At 47.5% G+C, this 19,397-nt stretch overlaps 1 protein-coding gene across 3 annotated transcripts in view; it reads left to right on the top strand.

Moving 5' to 3' along the window:
- LOC140408433 (alpha-1,3-mannosyl-glycoprotein 4-beta-N-acetylglucosaminyltransferase B-like) overlaps nt 1-19,397 on the top strand; it is a 446,701-nt gene that overhangs the window by 41,752 nt on the left and 385,552 nt on the right. The window contains exon 1 of one of the 3 annotated variants that reach the window (XM_072495616.1): nt 9,063-9,185. The exons of the other annotated variants lie outside the window; for them this stretch is intronic. The gene's annotated coding sequence lies outside the window, so the exon portion shown is untranslated. Of the gene's footprint in view, nt 1-9,062; nt 9,186-19,397 lie in introns of those variants that run through there. 3 annotated transcript variants of the gene reach the window in all.

The following is a 19,397-nucleotide window of genomic DNA, read 5'->3' as shown; positions in this document are numbered from 1 at the left end:
GAATATTTTTTTGTCACACCTTCATGCATCAAGGCATTGTAATGCTAATATGTTCACTAATTGATGCCCATGTGGGGCAGAACCCAGTGAACAGTGATACCTCCCAGTTGAGCCAATGTATTGCATTGAACAGTTGGGAAGGAGTTGAAAATGTTTGCCATACTGGCTGCTCTGGCTGCCATTGTTTGATACGTATTAGAGCAGCACATTGGCTGTTAGTTGTGAGCCTGCCCCAATAATAATGGCTGAGGTAACCTTTGCAAACAATGGCAGTGCCATCTTTATGTTGCAAGCTGGTGGCAGATGTGCTAGGTGCAGATGATAAAGATCTGCAAGTGACTTCCTGCTAACCCTGAACAAGCTGAGGTAATTGTCCTTGGCATCATGCTGCCGTTGGTGGAAATGGCAGAGGATCATCCTTTGAATATAGAGGCAAACATAATCTGCTACACACTGATCTTCCTTGCATGTTTCACCCACTATCAATTCAATTATGAAATGCTAGGCAGTAGCCCTTTACAACAAAGCTACCTTAATACAATTTAAAAAAACAAAAGCTCAATGAAATCACACAAGGGTTGGCACAAAGGCTCTTTCATGGCAACAGTAATAAAATAAACAGGAAATACTATTGCCCTGAGATGCTCACACCAATCTAACTATATTGCTCTTTAGATCCACAGGGCAAACTATATTTTCCCAGCAATTCTGGCTAATCATTTATATTGGTGGCTCTATGAACTCCCAATGGGTTGGCATAAATGCTTAAAATCTAATTAGAGTCAAAAGGATTCAAGTAATTTATGTACACCCCATTTTCCATCCTTCACATGGTCCATTTCTGACACTTCCCTTCCCTTCCTTCATAAACTCATAGAATCCCTACTGTGCAGAAAGAGGCCATTTGGCCCATCCAGTCTGCACCGACCCTTCAAATAAGCAGCCTACCCATGTCCACTCCCCCGTCCCATCCCACCCAATACCAGTAACCCCATAACCTAACCTGCACATCCTTCGACACCAATGAGCAATTTTGCATGGCCAATCCACCTAACCTGCACATCTTTGGACTGTGCGTGGAAACCCACGCAGACACGGGGAGAACGTACAAACTCCACACAGACAGTGACCCAAGGCTGGAATCAAACTCAGGTCTCTGGTAATGTGAGGCAGCAATGCTAACCACTGTGCCACCATGCCACCCCTTGAATTTCTTGAACTCTGTCTCTCCGTTAATAGTCCACCAGTATTCATTACAAGCCCACCAACTCCCTCAGCTACCTCAGCTGCACATCCTCACAGCCTGGACTCCCTCTTTCTCTGGACAGAAATGTCTGCACCCTCGGGCAGCATGGTGGCGCAGTGGTTAGCCCTGCTGCCTCAAGGCGCTGAGGACCTGGTTTGATCCCGGCCCCGGGTCACTATCCGTGTAGAGTTTGCACGTTCTCCCCGTGACTGTGTGGGTCTCACCCCCACAACCCACGGATATGCTAGGAAGGTGAATTGGCCACACTAAATTGCCCCTTAATTGGGGAAAAAAAAGACATTTCTGCATCCTCTGTGGCGTGTTTTGCGGCGGCAGAATTTTCCAATCCTGCCACTAGCAATGGGGTTTCCTGTTGTTTGCACTCTGCTGCCGTAGGTGGGATCTTCCGGGAATGGCAGAAAATCTTGCTCCATGATAGGGTTCTCCTTCTCCTCACTTCCCACTCCAGCAGCCTCTGTATTCAAAAGATCATTCTGTGCCGTTTCCGGCAAAGACAGCATGGTGCCACCACCAAACACACCTTCCCCTCACCGTCCCTGTCAGCTTTCTGAAGCAACCATTCTCTCCTTGACACCCTAGTCCACTCCTCCATCACCCCCAACACCTTCCCATGACACCTTCCAATGCAATCGCTGGGGCTTCCCCCTTACCTCCCCCCTCCTCACTGTCCAAATCCCCAGATGTTCCTTCCAAATTTACTTGCAGTTCTTTCAATTTAGTCTGAGGCATTCGCTGCTCACAATGCAGTCTCCTCTACATTGCGGAGACAAAATGCAGACTGAGTGACCACTTAGTGGATAACCTGCAAGCTTGACCCCGACTTTCCTGTCCCTTGCCATTTCAATGCACCATCTTGCTTCCATATTATCACCTCTGTCCACAACCTGCTACAATGTTCCGGTGAAGCCGAAAGCAAACTAGAGGAACAGTACCTCCTATTCTGGGAGCCCACTTTACAAGTTTCTGGACTCAACATTGTGTTCACCAACTACTGACCATGAATTCTGTTCTCAATTTTGAATTATTTTCCCCTTAAGTGCCTTTCTGCATTTTATTCTCATGTTTTGCTTTCAGACAGTGTTGCCCATTCACTGTTATTAACATATTCTTCTATTTTGCTTTCGGACAGTACTGACCTTTACTCTGCTATTGACATCTATTCTGGACCAACACCTTTCTCCCCTGCCACCTAACACTACCAATGTTGACCACCCAACCTTGTCTACCTCACCATACAGGAGGTGGAAAACATCAGAAACAATCCTTGGTCTCTAGACCCTGTTGTGTGGTTGAGACCTTCAGCAGGCCCCCTCACCTGTTGGCATCACACAGGTCCAGCTGCAGCACCCCCTCCAGCTGCTACTGTTGTCTTTTTGCTCCTCCTCCTCTTCCACCCAATACATTCCATCCCCTATTATGTCCTAATTGAACCAAAACTAAACAATAATAATTACCACAACACCCAACTCACTCCTGTTCCAACAAGCGCAGGAGCACACACAGATGCCACTGATTTCAACACCTGTAGTTCCTAGACTATTTGCAACCTTATGACTTTGAACTAACCTCGTTAGGTGGGCAAAGACTGGGCCTTCCCTTTGGTCAGGTTAAAATATCATTGGAGTTATTACAGGATTCTCGATTGCATGACGATTTTTGAGGCTTCTGCATATTTACAGCGAGACTTCTCATGGGGTTTATTCCCACCTTGGTTAAAATTTGCCCTATAGCCTTTTGTGAGGAACTTCGTCAAATGCCATCTGATAGACAAGGCACAGCACATTGCAGAGCTTACCACAGCCCAGTTGAAATATCATTTCCTCATGAAGTGCAGAAGGTTGGATAGGCAGGGTCTTTCCCTTCTGAATCTGTGTTAACTTCTGTTATTTAAATGATTATTGCACAGACCGTCCTCACATTTACACCTGGTAATAGATCCCGCTATTTTACCTGGGATTGAAGGAATTGTGGGTTTGTAATAACCCAAGTCAATTTTGAAATTGAGCATCAAGGCACCTGATTGAAGTTAATTGGGATATCTTTTTGGTGTTCAGTGTACAGTTCGCTAAAGGGGGCATTAAATAGGCATCAGACCAATGGTGGGCAACCTGCGGCCTGGGGGCCCCATGTGGCCCATCAGGATTCTGAATGCGGCCCACGAGACATTTTGTTAACTGTTGCCCGCGTGCAGAGTTGCCACATTCCACTGGTTTCCATCCCAGTAACCTTTTCCTACCAGTTTAACTGAAGTGATATGCATGTAAAGCAAGAGCCTGTGCTGATCGCATACAGCAATGGCTGTGAGAGCTGTGCGCTTCCCCTGTGTCCAATCAAGTGTAAATATTTCTTTTGTTTCTACACTTGAAGTTGATGACAATTCTATTAATATATGAATGATTAAGCAGTTTCTCTAACGTGTTATGAAGTATTCTGCATGTATTAAATGCATTCAATCTTATTCAAGGGTCATAGTGAACAAGCCTGACTTCAATCTTGTGGCTCACTGAGATGAAGGAAGGTCACTTATGCAGCCCACTCAGCTAGCCTAGGTTGCCCAGCACTGCATTAGACCCACTTTTCTCTTTTGCTAAGGCCCTAACTTCTCTTTCAAAACATTTCTTTTGTTGCCTCTTAGTTGGCACATCTTCAGCTCAGAACATGAGTGTGCCTCCTGCCCAGCACATTGGGTGCTTTGGCACTTGTTTCAATAGCAACAGCAGTAAACTGGGAGCAGTGTCGAGAGGAGAGCAGCTCCCGAGGTGCAGTGATGTGGGAGGAATCCAGGACAGTCACAATGGAATTAACCTCAAGATACATGCGTATTATGTTCGCTGTAGACTGTAAACATGGCAGCATCTAGCCTGTGGCAAAATTATTACACAACGACTGGCCTTTTCTCACCGGATTCTACTCTGGATTGCAATAGAAAAGTTTTCAGCAGAGGAAACAGTGGGCAAAATTCTCCCCCAACGGCGCGATATCCGCCGACTGGCGCCAAAAACGGCGCCAATCAGACGGGCATCGCGCCGGCCCAAAGGTGCGGAATGCTCCGCATCTTTGGGGGCCGAGCCCCAACATTGAGGGGCTAGGCCGGCGCCGGAGGGATTTCCGCCCCGCCAGCTGGCGGAAATGGCGTTTGTTGCCAAGAGTCTCTTCCGCCTCCGCCATGGTGGAGGCCGTTGCGGAGGCGGAAGGGAAAGAGTGCCCCCATGGCACAGGCCCGCCCGCGCATCGGTGGGCCCCGATCGCGGGCCAGGTCACCATGGGGGCACCCCCCGGGGTCAGATCGCCCCACGCCCCCCCCCAGGACCACGGAGCCCGCCCACGCCGCCTGGTCCCACCGGTAAATAGCAGCTTTGATTTACGCCGGCGGGACAGGCAATTTCTGGGCGGGACTTCGGCCCATCCGGGCCGGAGAATTGAGCGGGGGGTCCCGCCAACCGGCGCGGCCCGATTCCCGCCCCCGCCCAATCTCCGGTATCGGAGACTTCGGCGGGGGCGGGGGCGGGATTCGCGGCGGCCAACGGCCATTCTCCGACCCGGCGGGGGGTCGGAGAATGACGCCCATGATCTCGGTTGTGGATTTACCACAAGGCAGACACCTCTCGACAAAGAGGAGAGAAAATCACAAGGAGAGCCAGGACCTCTGCTGCCGTACGCCCTCACAAAGTTGACTCATAACAACATCGTAGGCTGCAGTGAGGCTATGACCTGTAAGAAAATTACAGGGCTTGCATTCTTTCAGTCTTTTGCTTTATTATTTAAGTCACCCATCTAATGGCTACCTTGTAATCTACCATAGAGTTCAATAAACATTAGAAATCATTTAGATTTCCCATGACCTTAAAATTGGAGCTAGGATGTTCAGGGCTGATGTCATGAAACACTTTTTCACACTAACTCAATTAACCTATTTTTTTTAGACAACCATTTTAAGGGTTACAGAACTAAGGTGAGTAGATGGAGCTAGGTTATAGAGCAGGCCTGATCTCATTAAATGGCGGAATAGACTTGAGCGGCTCAATAAACTGTTCCAAGTTCCTAATAAAGATTTTTTCCTTTTTTCCATTGTAAAATTATTATTAGCATTCAGTTGTCATATTTAACTGGATATTTGCATACTTACGATATTAGAAATGGTTCTTCCTTCTCGGGTGTAATCTTACAATTTTGGTGGGTGTCCCTCACACTGCCTATATATGTGGAGTGGAAGGAGGCCCGCTGTACCTTCTGCTCATCAGACAGATAACAAGACACCCCCAATGAGGACCTCGGGATACAATGTTCCGAAAATCTGAAGCTGTGATTAAGAGGCTGGCAGTTCTTGCACTCAGAGGGGCTGTGGCTGCTGCTGGAACAACACCTCCAGTAGTCCCAGGATCACGGTCTACCGCTTAAGTGGTTCTTAATTGGCAACTGAAGGATTCAAGTGGAGGCTCAGCAGGAGGGTAAACCATGGACATTCCCACCTGGAATATACTAACTGTTGGAGGCGGGAAGGCATTGGGTGTCATAATATACACCAGTATATCATGGTGCAGCCACACACACTGATGGACACTCAGCAAGACCAATCAACACACACAACACCGCAGCCAATCACCAGTTGAGCACACTCACTATATAGACAGAGGGCATCAGTTTTGCCGCTCATTCGGGATGCAGCCTCTCAGAAGGACAGAGCTTACAGCTTACAACACAGATCTTCACCATGTGCTGAGTGCATAGACTGGTTAGGACAGGCATAGGTCTTTAGTCTAATGCAACATCGTGTTAACCCACAATGAAAGTATGTTCAACAGTTTCTAGCATAATAAAATAGAGTTGTACTATTACAAGTGTTGGTAGCCTGTCTATGTTACTGCTCTGGTAAACCCAGTCTCCACAGATCCAGAGTACCCAACACATCATGGTTCCAGTAGTTGAGGGATGTTAGAACTTCTTAGACCTACCTGCAAGTGATCTGCCTTCCACCAGCATACAGCCATCCTGCAAAATGGACAGCGTCTGCCCGCCGCTGTCACTCCGCATCACCGGTAACCTAGGGGCCATTGGGTATCAGCCTTGTTGTCAACAAACTAATTTTCAGGGCTTTCTGTTTCCTTTCGTGCCTCTTGTGGTGCCTCAGGTCTCTACCCCACCCTTTTGAATCTGCTGACAAAGTTTCCAATGTGGTTTCTGCCCCTGCCATAGAATTGATGCAACTCCAATCAAAGTTACAAAAGACATCCTTTGTGACTATGGCTTTGACCATGGTGCATTATTCCACCTCATATTCCTAGCCTGAGCCACAGACTGTGGCATGGTTGGTTGCAGCACCTTGCTCTGTTGTTCCGGTGATGGGCATATGCTGAGCGGACTCAAGAAAGTTGGCTCTCCTCCTAAGAACCCAAAATTAGGCTCTTTGGCTCAAAAGAGCCCGTTAGAACTGGGAAAAAAGCATCCCCTCACCCTATCTAACAACAAGATAGGATGCGGAGCAACAGTAGTTCCCGAGGCCGCAAAGAAATAAAAAGCGACAGAAGCCAAGAGAAACGAGTGGTCAAGCCAGCGGACGCATGAGGCGAAGAAATGCCGGCCACACCAGAATGGATTCCCGGCGGACTTCAAAGAAAGAACTTGCACCAGCACTGACCCCGCACTCGACGGAGATGTTCACAGTCTCGCTAGCAAGGGGCACACAGCCTCCAATGCAAGCACAAGCCTCAATCTCGCTGAAACCCAAGAAAGACAAAGACCCGACTGAATGCGGGTCCTCCACCCAAGAATCCCCAAAAACGTTCCACAGAGAAAGAGAAGTATAGGAGGCCTGGCCCTCCCAAACCTGCAATACAACCACTGGGCGGCCACAGCGGAAAGAGTGAGGGGATGGTAATTAAGCTGGGAAAGGAATGAATAAGGATGGTGGAGAGTTCTTGCAGAGGAATGTCCCTCCGGGCCCTTGTCACAACACAACTCCCATCCCCGCCAGCCAAGCAATCTACAAGCCCAGTGGTGATAGCCACGCTCCGGACATGGAACCAGCTAAGGCAGCACTTCGGCCTGATCGAAATGTCCATCATGACCCCATCTGCAACAATCACAGGTTCACACTAGCCACAATAGACGCCACATTTAAAAGGTGGGGACAAGACGGGTAGATCCTGACAGTTGGGGATTTCTACACGGACGACAGATTAGCGACGTTAGAGGAGCTGATGAAAAGGTTGCAACTGCCCTAAGGGAATGAGCTATGGCATTTACAAATCAAAAACCTTTTCCACAACGATATGACAACATACCCACGGGCACCGAGACACAATCAATGATGGAGGAACTGTTGGACGTAGGCGACGTAAGTAGGGGGAACTGCGGGGACATGTATGGATGGCATGTGAGAAGAGGCACGTTCCCCGCTGGAGGATAGATGGGAAAAATGGGAGAAGAACTAGGGGTAGAAATAGGGTGGGGACTCTGGCGCGAAGCACTGAACAGGGCAAGCTCCACCTCCACATGCGCAAGACTAAGCCTAATGCAGCTGAAAATGGTGCACGGAGCACACCTAACCAGAACCCTCTTAGATGTCCAGTCGTGGCCAACAAGTCTCCTGTAATGGCTTCTCATTCCTGCCATTACCTCTGGAGTACTGCAAGGATCTCTCGTTGGCCTCCTCCTATTTCTTCCCTACACGCAGCCCATGTTTTTTGATTTGCTCTCATCAGGACAGACACTAGAATGTCAAAGTTCAAAGGAAGCAAGTATGTTCCTGATGCATTCTCCATGGCAACAACGCAGCCAATCAAAGTCAACTTTATTGATGAATGTATACATCTTTCTCATGCATTGTAAATTGTTGCACTCTTTAAAATTTGGCATTCTTGCATTTGTCCTAATGAGTCCAAGATGAAAAGCTTTGACAGCGTGATTCTTCATTTCAGCAATAATCAGTACTGGAAAAACCATTCTGGACAACAGACATGCAGTCCGTTCCTCCCAAGGGCGTGATTGTCTGAGAATGAGGAAACACCAACTGAGGAAACCTAGCAATGCATCGAGTAGATTTTGAACACAGATTTTCTCCAGAATTCCCGCGGGAGGAAAACTCGCACATTCTGTCCTCTGCCCAGTGAGCCCTGTTGCAAATGGTACAACTGCAGGAGTCAAGTGAACTACAGCAGGATTGGGTTTGGGTTTGATTGCAACTTTGAGGCTCAACATGCCAAATGACTATTTTTGCAATATGCTATTTTGTTGCCATCTTTAAACCATGCCCCAACAGTAATTATCAAATTCAGTGGAGGAGGGCTAAGTGGAGAATCAATGGAGGGAGGAAAGTGGAAAGGATTAGCCATTACAGTGTTACAATTCATGCAACAACAACTGACCTAATTCAGCTATTGGAATGCCTTGAAAAACACCAAACGTTGTTGATGCAGCCATTTTCAAATTACTTGTGTACAGGTGTACATTCCAATGGAGTGCGCTATGAGGAAATACTGTATTAATTGCATATGATGAGATAGTGATGATAAAGGGTGTACGATTTTACTTATCTGTCTTCCACTGCTAAAATATAAATAGATTTACAACCACTTATTTCCACTGTGATGCTGTCTCTTTAATATATGGTTCGATTGTATAAAGTGAGCTTGTTGTTGACCTTTGCTACTGCAATGTACGAAGGATATGACATGAATCATATGCAGAATTTATGATTTAGCACTTGTGATGCTTTGCATAACATAAGTGCACATCAGGAATTTGGACATGAAGGTCAGTGTGCCCAACCGCAGGATTTTCCTTCCAGCCGTTCGCCATGGGCATGGATTGTCTGAGCTGTGAATTGGAGTTCTTCACCCAAACTCCAGAGTGATATCCTGTTTTGTGGAGCTCTACGATAGGAATGTTAGGTTATAAAATAAACCCCACAATGAAACAGGTATGTAGCGTTAGACATTTGGGATTTGAAGGGAAAAACTGAGATAAAAGGCAGAAAGATATAAAAGGGAATCGTTGTCACAGGCTGTACTGCACAAATTGGCCCCCATGCAATTTTATTTTATGTCTATCATCTGTTTCTTACTGGTTATGTTCTTCCAAACCACTTCCTTTACAGTTCCACCAGATAATTGCATCATTCGGAAAATTCTGATCTGCACTTGTTCTACAGATATAAACATTACAACTAGGTGCCTGAGTCAGTGACCCATGTTAAATAGAGCTACTGTGCTTTAATATTTTTGTTGATTATCAAAAGTTTTTGATATTTACAGATCGGTTGCCATAATGTCAAAGCAGACTTTGTACTTGCAGAGCCCATGTATGCTGTCATTATTTTTGCACATTTCCTGCGTGGTGGAATTTTAGTTTCTTTCAAGAATGAAAACCACAGCATGCAAGGTACATGTCATTAGTCAGCAAGCAGTTTGTTTGCTTAATATCAGTTTTTTTCTTTGTAGGCAGTAACATGGAATTAACAGCCTTTACTGTCCTGTGCAACCCTCATTCTTCACCTGTAAATCCAAACAGTAAGTGCCCTACATCGCCCTACATACTCAACGTCCCAAACAGCCAACATCTCGCTGCTTGCTGACCTCCATTAACTCTCAGTTTGTCAGTGCCTTGATTTTAATAAATATCATCCTTGTATTAAAATTCCTGAATGGCTTTACCCCTCCCTATCTCTGTCACCTTACAATCCTCTCGAGAAATCCGCATTGCTCCCAATCTGGTCTCTTGTATTCCCTTTAGCAATCGTGGTCAGCTGCACCTTCAGTTAACTAGCTCTGGAATTCTATGCCTGTTCCTCTCTCCGCTTTTAAAGTATCCCTTGTAACTTACAGCTGTGGCCAAATGTTAGTGATAGGCCCTATTATCTTCTTCTTTAGCTCAATGTCCATTTGGCGGGGTGCAGTCCTTGTTTTGGGTCGGGGCTAATTGTCCAACAAGGTGGCTGATCAGGAGGTTTCCCACCCCGAGCTGCAGGGAGGCTTGACGAGGTTGCCTCTCCACATTGTGAAGGGACCCTCCACCAACAGCAAAATACCAGTGGAAGGAGGCCTGTAATTGGTCACTTAAGGCTTCAGCTTGCCTCTGGGCAGGAATACTGTCCTCTACCTTCCCTGCTTGAGTAAATTGGATAGAGTTGGTCTATCCAACCATCACCCTTGTCTCACCAATGACCACCATTGGCCGGATTGAATCCCGCCTATTATTTGCAATGATTTCAAAGAACTGACACGGGCAAGATGGGCCGAATGGCCATTTCTCCATTGCAAAATTCAATGTTAATATTTGAGAAATCCTCTAATCTTCCACTTCAATTAGCGTTAATTCAACACATTAAACTTTGCTCCAAGAAAAATTAGGAGAATTAATTTATATATTCTTTATATATCAGAGAAAAGGTGAATTTTCTATTAGCTAATCATAAAACTCAATTCTTTTTGATCTGTCTGGGCTTCATAAGGGAGACAGATTTGATGGCGAGCTTTCTCATACATTCCCTGCAGAAATGTTTGAGATTTTGGATAAGGTAGATAGCTCGCAATTCAACTACATCTTCTGCCCGAGAATTCCTCATTATTAACAATTGTGCTAGCCATGCTTTGGAACGTAAGGTTATTCCTTCAGATCCACTGCATACTACGGCCCTAGATTTTGGTGGGGTTTGTCATAAAGCCCCACTGCAAATCCAGATCGGCGGAAAACACCACACCTGCCACCCACCATTGACCAAGAGAAATGGTGTAAAGGACCACTTTCTGCAGCAGATCAGCCCAACCAGTGCGGAAACTCCAGACATCCATATGTTAAAATATGTGGAGGTTTGCACCCCCACCTCTTCGCTCAGAAACCTTTCACATACAATGGCTGGAATCTTCTGCTCCCACAGGAGGCAGGGAAGGAGGTGGGCACACCTGAATAGGTGTGTATTCCTGGAAGAGAATTAAATGAATGAAACACTAATACATAAACAAAGTACTTTAGACTGTAACAATCCACAACATGTTGACTGGCTATTTTGGTAAATGCAGCAAAAGGTCATTGACCCCAGTAACTATAACTCTGCTAGGAGTCAACAATTTCAAGTGAGTGGGAGAGGAGAAATAGACGGGACAAGTGGGGAGGCAGCCTCTGTTTGTTGACTTGAAAAGCAAATGAAAAACGGAATCCAGTAAGTTGTAATTAAAAACTAAATCACTCACAAAGGTATTGTATTGATATTTCTTACAGTAAATGAAGAATTCACACCCTGATTAAACTATGTACATCCCCCTTCAAAGAACATAAGAACTAGGAGCAGGAGTAGGCTATCTGGTTCCTCGAGCCTGCTCCGCCATTCAATAAGACCATGGATGATCTTTTCGTGGACTCAGCTCCACTTACCCGCCCGCTCACCATAAACCTTAATTCCTTTACTGTTCAAAAATCTATCTATCTTTGCCTTAAAAACATTCAATGATGTAGCTGCTTCACTGGATAGGGAATTCCACAGGTTCAAAACCCTTTGGGTGAAGAGGTTCCTCCTCAACTCAGTCCTAAATCTGCCCCCCCTTATTTTGAGGCTGTGCCCCCTAGTTCTAGTTTCACCTGCCAGTGGAAACAACCTCCCTGCTTCTATCCGATCTATTCCATTCATAATTTTATATGTTTCTATAAGATCCCCCCTCATTCTTTTAAATCCCAATGAGTATAGTCCCAGTCTCCTCAGCTTCTCTTCATAAACTAATCCTCTCAACTCCGGAATCAACCTAATGAATCTCCTCTGCACATCCTCCAGTGCCAGTACATCCTTTCTCAAGTAAGGAGACCAAAACTGTACACCGTACTCCAGGTGTGGCCTCGACAGCACCCTATACAGCTGCAACATAACCTCCCTGCTTTTAAACTCCATCCCTCTCGCAATGAAGGATGAAATTCCATTTGCCTTCTTAATGACCTGCCGCACCTGCAAATCAAATTTTTTTTGATTCATGCACAAGGACACCCAGGTCCCTCTGCACAGCAACATGCTGCAATTTTCTACCAATTAAATAATAGTCCATTTTGCTGTTATTCCTACTAAAATGGATGACCTCACATTTACCAACATTGTACTCCATCAGCTAGACCCTTGCCCACTCATTTAAACTATCTATATCCCTCTGTAGACTTTCAGTGTCCTCCGCACACTTTGCTCTACCACTCATCTTAGTGTCATCTGCGAACTTTGGCACATTACAATTGGTCCCCACCTCCAAATCATCTATGCAAATTGTAAACAATTGCTGTCCCGACACTGATCCCTGAGGCACACCACTAGCCACTGATCACCAACCAGAAAAACATTGTTTTATCCCCACTCTTTGCTTTCTGTTAGTTTACCAATCCTCTATTCATGCTAATACATTACCCTTAACGCCGGGCATCTTTTTCTTATGCCGTAACCTTTTCTGTGGCACTTTGTCGAATGCCTTCTGTAAATCCAGATACACCACATCCACGGGTTCCCTGTTGTCCACCACACTCATAATGTCCTCAAAGAATTTCAGTAAATTAGTTAAACATGACCTGCCTTTCACGTTGCATCTGCCCAATGGGGCAGTTTCTATCCAGATGTCTTGCTATTTCTTCCTTGATGTTAGATTCAAACATTTTCCCCACTACAGAAGTTAAGCTAACCAGCCTATCGTTACCCACCTTTTGTCTACCTCCTTTTTTAAACAGTGGCGTCACATTTGCTGTTTTCAATCTGCCGGAACTGCCCCAGTGTCCAGCGAAGTTTGATAAATTACCACAAGCGCATTTGCTCTTTCCCCTGCCATCTTGTTTAGTACCCCAGGATGCATTCCATCAGGACCAGGAGACTTGTCTACCTTTAGCCCCATTAGCTTACCCAACACTACCTCCTGAGTGATAATGATAGTTTCTAGGTCCTCATCTGCCATAGCCTCCTTGCCATCAATTATTGGCATGTTATTTGTGTCTTCCACTGTGAAGACCGACACAAAATACCTGTTCAATGCCTCGGCTATTTCCTCATTTTCCATTATTAAATTCCCCTTCTCATCCTCTAAAGGACCAATGTTGACCTTAGCCACTCTTTTTTATTTTACATATTTGTAGAAACTTTTGCTCTCTGTTTTTATATTCTGAGCTAGGTAGTCTCATAATATATCTTACTTTTCTTTACAGCTTTTTTCGTGGCTTTCTGTTGACTTTTAAAGATTTCCCAATCCTCTAGTTTCCCACTAGTTTTTGCCACTTTTTATCCCTTTTCTTTCAATTTGATACCCTCCTTTATCTCCTTAGATATCCATGGCTGATTATCCCTTTTCCTACAGTCCTTCCTTTTCACTGGTATATACTTTTGCTGAGCACTGTGAAAAATCGCTTTGGAAGTCCTCCACTGTTCCTCAATTGTCCCACCATAAAGTTTTTGTTCCCCGTCTACCTTATCCAACTCCTCCCTCATCCTATTGTAGTCTCCTTTGTTTAAGTACAAGACACTGGTATTGGATTTAACCCTCTCACCCTCCATCTGTATTTTAAATTGAACTATACTGTGATTGCTCCTTCCGAGAGGATCCTTAACTATGAGGTCATTAATTATTCCTGATTCATTACGCAGGGCCAGATCTAGGCTAGCTTGCTCCCTCGGAGGTTTCATTACATACTGTTCGAGGAAACTATCACAGATACATTCTATGAACACCTCCTCAAGGCTGCCTTGACCGACCTGGTTTGACCAAATTCGCATGAGATTAAATCCCCCCGTGATAATTGTCATACGATTTTTACATGCATCAATTAAGTCTTTGTTTATTGCCTGCCCCACTGTGATGTTATTATTTGGTGGCCTATAGACTACACCTATCAGTGACCTTTTCTCCTTACTATTTCTAATTTCCACCCAAATGGATTCATCACTTTTCTCCATAGAACCTATATCATCTCTCACTGCCGCCCTGATGTCATTTTTAAATATCAGAGCTACACCACCTCTCTTACCTTCTTGTCTGTCCTTCCGAATAGTCTGATACCCCTGGATATTTAACTCCCAGTCATGACCACCCTGCAACCATGTTTCTGTAATGCTGTCTAAATAATACACATTCGCAGTGATTTGTGCTGTCAACTCATTTACTTTGTTTCTAATGTGATGAGCATTCATGTAAATTGCCCTGATGCTAGTTCTTTTTAGCTTATTTTTGAACCTTAATGCCTCCATTAATAACATCTCCTGAGTTCTTCATCCCTTTAACTTTTTCCATAAGTTTCCATGTAGTTGAACCCTCCTCCCCCCATGAAGTCACAGGTGCCCTGTTTGCCCAGGCTGACTACATAAGCGTTGACCTGGAATAAGTACAAGATGCCAGGATAGCAGGATTCTCCACCATTGCCGGGATGCCCTATGTTCAGGGGGTAATAGTCCATGCATGTCATCTTGCGCGCATCAGATGGTCCGGGATCGGCTTTCATTAGCAGGAAGGGGTTCCATTCCCTGAACGCCCAACCTGCGTGTGACCACCGCCTCATAGTCATGTACGTATGTGCACGCGCCCCAGGGAGTGTGCACAACAGTTACTTCCTGGGGCAATCGGAGATCCATGGTGTCTTCGAGGGACACCCCAGGTTGGCTAGATAGCTCTTGAGGGATAAGGGGTACCCGCTTAGGGCCTGGCTAAAGACCTCAGTATGGAGGCCGGTGACCGATGCAAAGACCAGATATAACAAGGCCCATGTGGCCGCCAGGGCTGTCATAGAGCAGTGCAGTGGACTGCTTAAATTGCGATTCCGATGCCTCGACTGCTCTGGTGGTGCATTGCAGTACACCCCCCAGAGGGCCGCCCACTTTCTGGTGGCCTGCTGTGTCTTTCACAACCTGGAACAGCAACGGGGTGGATGTGCTGGTGGTGGAGGAGATACATGTGGCCACAGTGGAGGACAAGGATGAGGAGGAGCCTGAACAAGAGGGCTGGATGATGGTCCCGGGGAGGACTTGCGGGAGCAGTCAGAGTATGGAGGACAGGCAGTGGTGGCGAGGCTACGGCATGCCCGGAGGGCCAGGGAGGTCCTCACCCTTGTCCGCTTCTCACAGATTGTGGCTTTGTCCATCATCTCACCTCCTCTCCCCATCCCCCTCTTCCCCTCACCAGATCCGCCTGTCACTCCCTCCTTCCTCCTCGCCCACCCATCCCCCCCTCACTACCGCAGATCGCCCTGCCCCACCCTCCCAGGTTCTGTGTAACGTCACTCCAAGGTGATGGGTCTGTGTGGGCACTGTCAGCGGGTCAGTATACAAGGCAGGAGGGTGATAATAACCCACTGTGAGCTGGGTTCTGATGCTGCTCAATCTATTTCATACTGTGACAGGGGCTGGAGCCGGGGAGGGCGGAGAGTAAATAGGGGGTGGGGGTGCAGCCATAGTGCAGAATAACGTGATAGACGCTTCACATGTCTCGGGGGTAACGTGTTTTAATAGTGTACAATCGTGACCCTAACTGTCCCTAGTTACCAATGGGGCCGCCCTCCCTCCCCACAGTGCTCTCTGAGTGATCCTCATTTTTCTTAGCCTTCTGTGCTCTGCTTGCCACGCTCTGTGGCCTTTGATGCCCCTGGCAGGGGCCCTCTGGAGGACCTGGGGCTGGAGGGCCCCAGCCACCTTGGCAGTGGCACATACCTTGCCATACCGCCTTGTTCTGTTCACTGACCCGAAGACGCGCCATTGTCAGGAGGAGGAGACCCGGGAGAGCTGGTGGAATGGATTGGATTTGTTTATTGTCACGTATACCGAGGTACAATGAAAAGTATTTTTCTGCAAGCAGCTCAAACAGATCATTTAGTACATGAAAAGAAAAGAAAATACATAATAGGGCAACACAAGGTACACAATGTAAATACATAGACACCGGCATCGGGTGAAGCATACAGGAGTGAAGCACTAATCAGGTCAGTCCACAAGAGGGTCAATTTGAGAGAGCTGGCAGAGAGTCACCATGCTCCGGCGCCATCTTGTCTCCCCGTAGGCGGCTCCGGTTCATCCTCCAGTGCTCCTTCCTTCCAGTTGGTGCCCGGAAGGCCCTGGGGGTCACCTTGGGATGGAGGGTTAGCTGGATTGAGCTCCAGAGGCCCCTGTGTCATTTGGCTTTGCCAGCCCTGGCGGTTCCCCATTGTTTGCACCATGATGTCGATGCCCTCAGCGGTGCCCCTCTGTGACGAGGCCATGCTCCGCAGTGCCTCAACGATGTCTGCCTGTATCTGGGACACCTTTCTCAGCAACTGAGACATGCCTTGAAGCGCCCCGGCAATGCCCACTTGTGTTAGGGGCACATCACCCAGCGACCAGGACATGCTCCGCAGTGCTCCGGCAAGGTCCACCTGTGACTGGGACACGTACCCAGCCACTGGGACATGCACCGCAGTGCCCCAGCAAGGTGCACTTGTGACTGGGACATGGCCCCCAGCAACTCGGATATGCTCCGCAGCACCTCGGCAAGGTCCACTTGTGTTAGGGACATATCACCCAGAGACTGGGACATGCTGTCGAGGCTCTCAGCCATGGCCGTCACTGACTGAGCAATGCCTTGGACACCACCACTCATGCTGCTGACTTTGTGCTCCAGGCTCCCCACCGCGGTCACCACCCTAGCCGTGTTGGCCTTGGTGCCACGCCATATCCAGAGCCCGTAGCCTTTGGGACTCCTCCAATTGGCTATGGACCTGCTGGTGTGTCGTTGACACCCCCCTCTGAATATCACGGCCACACCCTAGCATCTGCATCAGCTCTGGGATAACTTGGTCCAGAGGCTCAGCACCTGACTGGAACTCAGCTGGATCTTGGGGTCCACAGATTTCTGACTGTTGTCCCCCTCTGGATGTTCCAGCCTCTGCCTGATGTGCATCAGCAACTGTGTGGTGCTTGTTTTGTTATGCTCTTGACGTGGCATAAGCTGCTTCCTTGATGTGCACTCTGACAAAGGAAGGTTCAGACTTGGAGATAGCTTCAACAAGTTTATTGAACTATTAACAACTCTCCTACTTGGATTCAACTCTACTGTTAATCCTCCCAGTTTGCACTGAGATTGCCGTGGCACCTGAGCCGCTGTGGAACCGGAATCTTAATCACCTTGCCTGGGTGTTTTTGCTGGTTGTCACTGTTGCTGAGTTGTAACTATATGGATTTAAACAGTTACTCACGGTACCATGTTTTGTTATGCTCTTGACGTAGCATAAGCTGTTTCCTTGATGTGCACTCTGACAAAGGAAGGTTTAGACTTGGAGATAGCTTTAACATGTTTATTAAACTATTAACAATTCTCCTACTTGTATTCAACTCTACTGTTAATCCTTCTATAGCTACTCAGACTGACAAACCAGTCTGCTACAATCCACGTGGTGGGTGTGTTGTTCAATCAACCCTGTGTCTGTACTCACTGAGTGTCTCCACTGGAAAGAGGAAGATCATGTGTGCTGTGTCCTTTTATATGGGATGGTGTAATGCCCCCCTGTGGTAGTGTCACCTCTGTGTGTATCATGAATGCCCATTGGCCGTGTCCTATCTTACTGACCTATTGGTTGACTGTCTGTGTGTCATGTCTCTGGTGCTCCCTCTAGTGTCTAGCTAGGTGTAGTGTATGTACATTAACCCTTTGTGTACTTACAGTGATGTATATCACCACAGTGCTCACCAGATTGTACCCCAGAAGCCTGTCCACTATGTTCGCCCACCGAGGTGTGTGTGTTTACACAGGGGGAGGGTGGGGATGACAGACGAGATGCATCGATGGTTGCATCATTGGAGCTCCCCTCTGAGGTGCTCTGTTGGACCCCACCCCGGATAGGCCGGCACCATTGGCTGGAGATCCTGCAGGAGAATAGACATGTGCTCAGTAGAAGGGCAGGATCATTCTTTATGGCATGAACTACATGTGTGACAGGTCATCTGGGTGGGGGCCGATGGAAACTCACCTCTGTGGCGCAGGCAGATTTTGACATTAGTGGACAATCTGTCCGCAGACAGCCCCGTAACCTCCAGGGCCCGTTCCTCGTAGGGGGTGGTGACTCTGATGTCTGGCACCCCGCCACCTATCTGGGCTCTTTCCTATCTGTGTGGGACAACTTCTCCTGCGGGGATAGAGAGAGGGCATCGTGAGCTGCACGCTTCATACATCGTGTGGCAGGGTGGACTATAGCGGGAGTCAGGCGTGAGCACAGCTGCTGGGCATGTGTGGGGTACAGGGTGTGCTGGGGCACAGGCGTGGTATTGTGCTGGGAGGGGAGGTGGTGCAGTGCCAACCACAGGGCCGTGGGAGGAGGGGCGGAGCGGTAGGCGGACTCGGTGCCCGGGGGCTGATGCCTACTCACCCGTGTAGCCCGGTGGAGGTTGTTTAGTTACTTGCGTCACTGGGTGGCAGTCCTCCTGGCGACACGGCCGCTGCCTCCCAGGCGTCACTGGCTGCCCTGTGGCTGACCCTCCGCCTCCTATGGGAGAACAGGGTATCCCGTTTGGACTCCACCGCATCCAATAGTCTGGCCCAGGTCGGCATCTCCGAATCGTGGGACCAGTCTGTGTGGTGGCATGGCTGCGTACTGTCTGGGGTTTGCTTTCCGGGATCAGTTTAAGAGCTGCTCCCTCGAGTTCATGGGGAGTTGCCGCGAGCGCGGTTCAGCCGAATGAACTGGCGGGACAGTCCTCTGATGTGAAGTCCATGGGGCATCTTTAAGTGCCCTAATTAACGTTAGATACCAGTGACAGCCTCACTGGGTTGGCTGCCGGGAAACACCTGGCCGTTCCCGCTCGCTACTACACTTAAAACATTTCCTTTAGATCGCACCAGTTGTCTCCCAAGCAGAGAATTCCGGCCATAATTTTATTAGAAGCAGGATGGAGAAAGTTCACTCGACTGATCACTGGGATGTGAGGTTTTTCTTATAAAGAAATATTGAACTGGTTGGGCCACATCCATTGGAGTTCAGAAGAATGAGAAGTGATGCTAGTGAACTATACAAGATGGTGAGGTGATTTGGTGGGGTAGACACTGTCATGATATTCAAACACACACATCATGATGGACACACTAACAGGCAAATCAGAGCACACAACACCACAACCAATCACAGACAAGAACACCAACCACATAAAAAGCACGAGCACGACACCTGGAGG

Source organism: Scyliorhinus torazame, chromosome 3 (genome assembly GCF_047496885.1).
Source record: "Scyliorhinus torazame isolate Kashiwa2021f chromosome 3, sScyTor2.1, whole genome shotgun sequence".
Taxonomy (NCBI): Eukaryota; Metazoa; Chordata; class Chondrichthyes; order Carcharhiniformes; family Scyliorhinidae; genus Scyliorhinus; species Scyliorhinus torazame.
This window is presented reverse-complemented; position numbering and strand designations above follow the sequence as displayed.